This window comes from Augochlora pura, chromosome 5 (assembly GCF_028453695.1).
Source record: "Augochlora pura isolate Apur16 chromosome 5, APUR_v2.2.1, whole genome shotgun sequence".
NCBI lineage: Eukaryota > Metazoa > Arthropoda > Insecta > Hymenoptera > Halictidae > Augochlora > Augochlora pura.
In genome coordinates this window covers 13,841,420-13,847,733 of record NC_135776.1, presented here as the reverse complement: position 1 = coordinate 13,847,733, position 6,314 = coordinate 13,841,420, and positions in this window count along the sequence as shown.

Below are 6,314 nucleotides of genomic sequence, written 5' to 3'. Positions count from 1 at the left end.
TAGTTATTATATATATTATGTGTATATCAGAATATATAAATATATATAACACCAAGATCGAATACATTTACATCTCTCGCCATTCTTATTATAACGAATGTTGGAACTATTTCCTTAAAAAAAATCTCTTTTATATATAGATCATTATAATACAGTTAATAAAATTGTTAATATTATAATAATAAGCTTAGAATTCTACACGAAAAAAGGTAATACACCAAACGGGGTCTAAGATATAATACATAGGCAACGTCACTGCCTCATGCTTGACGGTGTTCGAACTTGGCCCACCATAAAACTCCTCCACATGGAGAAAAGACCTGAAATATTTTCGTCGCCGCAATATATTCAGAAGCTACAATGCACGGTATTCGTCCAGACGGCCGAAGGGGTTCTGACACAAGAATATTGCTTCGATTATTCAAGCAGAGCTCCGCAGCCGAAGGTCACGCCTGAATAAATCGCCCCTTTTCCACGGCTCCCATGATTCCCCAGGAGTTTAAATAAAATCCCGTTGAATTTCTTCGCGGGTCAATTCGCCGCCATTTGCAATTACAATTCCGCGTAATCCGCCATTTGCCGACTTGTCGGAGGAGTGCCCGTCTCCTCGCCTAATGCAATAAATCGTGAAATAGGGTAACAGTGGCGCATCCAAGCATTCTGCCATTCAAAATTATAAACTTTCCTCCACGGTTATCAATTTTCGATTCACCCGCTAATTTTTCAACGACCAGAATTGAGTCTGTCTCAATCGGAGGGTCAAAGTTGATCTTGAAGTTGATTGGTAGGCGGATAAATAAGATCTTATCACCCCCGCATCATAAGACAATTTTTATGGAACGTATTCGTAAATTTTCAACGCGTTAACATTTACTATTTCAGACATATTAGAATTGATAATTTGATTTTTACAGTCATTTTTGAATCGATAAACATATTGAGAAACGGATATTTTAGAATAACGTCGAAAGCACTAGCTGAAAGAAACTTCACACTGAATAATTGAGAATATAATAATAAAAATAAATAATAACAGCAATAATAAAGAACAAATAGATAATAATAATAACTAATTTTCACATTGAAAAGATTGTTTTACACGGTTCACAAGGCAGAGAAAATCGCAAGAAATGATTGAGCAACGAGCCAACTAAGAGGCCACCTTCCAGGAACTTTAATCAACGTATCGATTATCGCGGCCGCCGATTGCTTCGATGGAATCACGAAACTGACTAAAATATTGATCCGAGTTGCTCGAAAGTGGCCCGAAGGATTTCAGTGTACCAGTGGCCGTCGTGGAATCGCGAAGGGCATCTGTCTCGCGAAGGTTCAAATCCGCCGCCTTGGAAACAAACAATGCCGAAAGGTGAATAGGCGCGATTTGTTGGAGGAGAAAGAAGGAGGGAGGGAGGGAGGGAGGGAGGGGGTCGAGCAAAGCGAAATGACTGCTGGCGAAGGCCGAGGGAAAAATTCGAGGCACGTTGAGTACCGGGGCGATTCGATAAATTCATGAGGTTCGAGGAGGGTAAATAACGAGGCGTGTAGACAGCGCGATGCTGGAATCGCTCGGAGCTGCGTTCGTGACACGGTAAATTAATCCTTGCGAGCGCGATTCCTTTCGGCAATACTAGAGACGGCGACTAATTCGCTAATTTAAACACTGATCTGGTCGTCTAGTTCAAGGTTTAACCCTTTGCACTCGAGTGGTGACTCTGGGGCATCACTAACATTATTCTATTAAGTTCCAAAATAATTTTTATAACAATAAGGTTTAGATTTGAAAAATTGGTTGAGTAGTGAAACTGTTGCTACGAGTCGCAAAAAATCAATTTCGTATGCATCAAAGTGCGCTTTATTGCATAGAATAGAAATAGTATGAGTCAGAAATTTTATTTCACATTTACGGTTAAAATGGCACCGACTGCAAAGGGTTAAAAAGGTTACCGCGCGCGAAAGAGCGTATCGATAAAAATTATTGTTCTTACAGCTCGTTAGAATATGTATAGGAGTCATCGTATAAACTTTATTTGATCTTAAAACGTTATCGATCAAATACAATATTATATGGACCGTCTATTTTGAATATGTAATCATATTTATTTAGAATGAAACACTGCCACATTCAGAGCATAAGTAAATACTATCGATATCTTGTAATTATAACAATGTAATTAGCGTTTTAAATTAAAAATACTACTTCTATTTTATGTCGTGTCATTATTTGCAAACAAAATTGGATTAACATGAAGTATATTTTAAGTGATATTTGATTTTTCAAAATTGAAATTAAACGATTTTCACAATTGTCTAATTTTGAAAGTGGTGTAAGTCCTTTTGTAGCCCGTAAGTATACATCAGTTTAGTAAAATACGCCTGAAACATATTTATATAACCAAATTAGATATTGATAAAACAGTAGAAACATTGCCAGCCTTCACATAATTTGTCTAAATTTTTTAATTAACAGATATGTTAACCTTTAATTTTCTCGAAACAAGAGAAAATGGACTTGCACCACTTTCAAAATAAACGCCCATATGTCAAACAAATATCATACTAAAATTGGTAGTATGCATTTTCAAATTCTATACAGTTTGTTAATTATTGTGGTCGAATTACTGGCCGGTAGCGCGTCTCGCAAAAATAAATAAACGGCATCTATCGTAAAAACGTACGCGGAATCGCGCAGACTCGTTGCCGCGACTGTCTCGCGTTCTCCAAAGCCGTGTTCGTTTTTTTTCCGCGGACCCCCATCGAGTTATTTCATCGCCGGATAAATATTGGCGGCGGAGTTTATGAAATGCGAATATAAATGGAAAAATCTCCTGGCGATCACGGCGGGCACCGGGCGAGGAAACATAACGCTGAATGGATCGCCGCTTTTAAAAGTCGATTTTGACATTTATAACGCTGACGTGGGACGTCGGGGGCGGCGATGCTCGTCGGCGGCGGTTTATTAAATGTCTACCTATTCGTCGGAAATTGATAAATTTTTACCGGTAATTGCTGTTCTTAATCGTCACACGTTCGTCTGGTTCACGTCGATATCGTCGCACGCTGTTCAATTAACGCGGAATTTGTCGCCGAATCGATACACCCGCCGATATACCGATTAATTTCCATCGTTTACGAGCACGCTTTCCACCACAGCCAAATCAAGGGACGCCTCCTTTCCCTTTCAAACAGCCTACTATATTTGCAACACCTTTGGTACAGGCAAGTTCGATCTATGCAGTAATTTGCATTAACTATAATCTGATTTAATTATATCTTGATTTAATTATGTTACGATTTAATTATAATATGATTTAGGTATATTTTCTAATTATTGATTATACGTTATTTTCATTCTTGTTTTGCTTTACATTATCATTGCAGAATCGTTCAATAAAAATTTAATGTAGTGGAAATGGTCTCGAGTGAAGAAAATATTGAATTTTCTTGAAATTTCTCTACTGAATTTTTTTTAAGTTGAATTTCCATATTTTTATTTGTCTATATATCTCGCCTATCATATTATTTAATAAAATTGTTTATATGTTCTTCCAGTTGAGATAAGTAAAATGACTGCCATCTTGGGCCCAAGGTAATATTATGGTACCAAAGGACGATCTTGTACAATTTAGACCTTCTCGAGTCAATCAAATTTTTCAAAATGACAGCATTTATAAAACACAAAACTTATAGAATAGTATAAGCATAGTATAGTATATAGTATAAGAAATGCTTTCATAAGTATTTACAAAAGGTACTACAGTTACTCACAAAAACCCCCAGGTTGAAATAAAAATATAATTCATGATAAAATGCACCCCTTAAGGGCAGGTGGCATTATCGCAACAAATGCAACAAATACCTTTAACTGCGCGGCCCGGAAAATTTCAAAGACAAAGTTGCCGGGTGAGTCCGCGCGGCACTGTCCCCGGGAATCCTAATTCTCGGGGCAGGCACAATGGCCGCGTTCGCGGCATTAATTTTACGAGCGAAGTTTCGCAATTTTACGCCGGACATCCTTGAAAATGTGATCGTATCACGCGTGCCGCCGCCGGCAAACGGCGAAACTTAATATTCCGGGGGACGTCCGATTTGCCTAAATAACCACATTTCTGTCCCGATTAAGACGTAGAACGGTCGTTTTGTCGCCGAACGATAATGTAAATGGAAATTATTAGCACTTCCCACCCTCTAATAAACCCGACGCGGTGCTCCGACCGCTCGCTAATGAACCGAGAACTTCGTGACCCCGCAAAACCAGACTTCGGCAAAAAGTTAATTCTCCTAACTAATGTATAATAATTGGACATGATGTAATCTGATTAGCGATTAGCCATTCGAACTCGTTAGTCGTTAAAACTGATTGTAAATTTTATTTATTCGGCGATGATGAACCTTTCTGATGTTTCTGATATCTAATTATTATAGATTAGTCATAATTTCGTTATATGACATGTTATAGTCATTATTATAATAGTTATAATATCAATATATTCATTATACTAATTAATATAATATAATAATTATTATACAACATATAATAGTCAGTATGTAGTAGTCAATATCTCTACATTACATATAATATGCTATTGTCTATTATATGTTTACTACTTCACATGTAATATGCTATTAATTATCATGTGTTACTATACAACATATAATATGCTATACAATATTATACAATAGGATATATTATTATAAAACATGTAACAGTCAGCAGACGTGATCAATTCCCCCAGCCCGTCGATTTCTGCATAATGGCGATTACAATGCACGTACAATACGCACGGCCCGGCGATAGAATAGCAGAACGCAGGACGCCGGGATTTGTTTAAATGGTTTCGCATTAAGAGTCGTTCCAATTGCGGAGCGGGCCGTGTATTTTTATTGTCGCCGTTGCATTCCGTGACGGAAATATGAACGGTGTTCTTAATGAAATCGTTCTTCGACTCGGCCGATCGCGCCCGTTGTGTTATTTTTGCCGAAAGGTTGCACGAGCAGCCGATGCATCTGCTCGCGATATATCAAGACCGAAACAAAATACGTCTGCGAGTCTCGTTGCCGTTTTTTGGCGGGAGGCCAACGAATGCACTCGTTCCATTTAATATCCAGCTAAACTTATTGCGACACGCGAGAAATTAAATAATATTCGGACCTGGAACTGTAACACTCATTTTCGCACACTTTCTGATTCGCTTTGAGCTTCCCATTCGGAGATCATGGTTTCCTTGTTTATTACTTGTGTCTTGCAATAAATATTATTGGAACAAAATCCGCTTACGTTGGTCGCAATTAGATTAGAAAATACTGTTAACGATAAATAAATATTGATCTTTATTCCTGACTATTAAAAGCACTCTGAAGTATTTAGGTTAGGTTTTCGAACTCGTTCATTTAAATAAAAAATTATGGGTATAATAGGAAGTGTTTTAATCGAGGAAAACGGTTGACAGAGTATTATTATAAACATATAATAATAAATAGATAATTATAGTAACAAATTCTGTAAGTACAGAAACGAATTTTTCTACAGCTCTTGCACCTTGCAATTAATGCAATTTTCCTATATCATAAATCTGAACGTTCCTGTCAATTTACTCCACAGAGACACTTCTTTATAATTCTCTAGCGATATAACGTTTTCGCAAAACGACCGAATCAATATTTTTTTAATATCGTAAACGCGATTGCCTGGACGCCGACGCCGCTCGATTGGAAAAAAATCGGATGATCAGCGGAACCGAGCGGCGCCGAATAAAATCGCTATCGAAATTCGGCGAGCGCATCTGCCGCATTTCGGGGTAAACAAGCAAATGTTTGCTTGGAAGGTTTACGGTTGTATGCCGTATGAAACAATGACACGTAATCCTGTCAATTCCCGCGTTTTCCCGGTCCCGCGCGATTCAAGCTAGGAGACGTAAAAACACGGGGAACCATTCGCGCCGTAGTTCACGCTAATACCTTTTCTGTGAGCTGCTAGAGTTTTCTGGCGCGCTTTGACAACGCGCGAATTTACAGGGCGCATACCAAACAATCCGACGCCGGCAAAAATCAAAGCTAGAAAATGTAAAAATGGCGAAGCGTGCAGCCGAATCGAGAGTTCCGGTGGTGTCCTCCAATGGGATTAAACCGCGAGGCATTCGATACCTTATCTACTGGAAGCGCTTTTTAGAAAATATTTGATGTAGCCGCCGATTAGAACTGCGCGTCGAAATTCTCGCACGTTGTAACAGCTGAAATAAACATTGCTGAGCTTTCTAGAATTTTTCAATCCAGAGTTTCAGTTTCAAACAATCGGAAACGCGAAACAAGCGAAAATG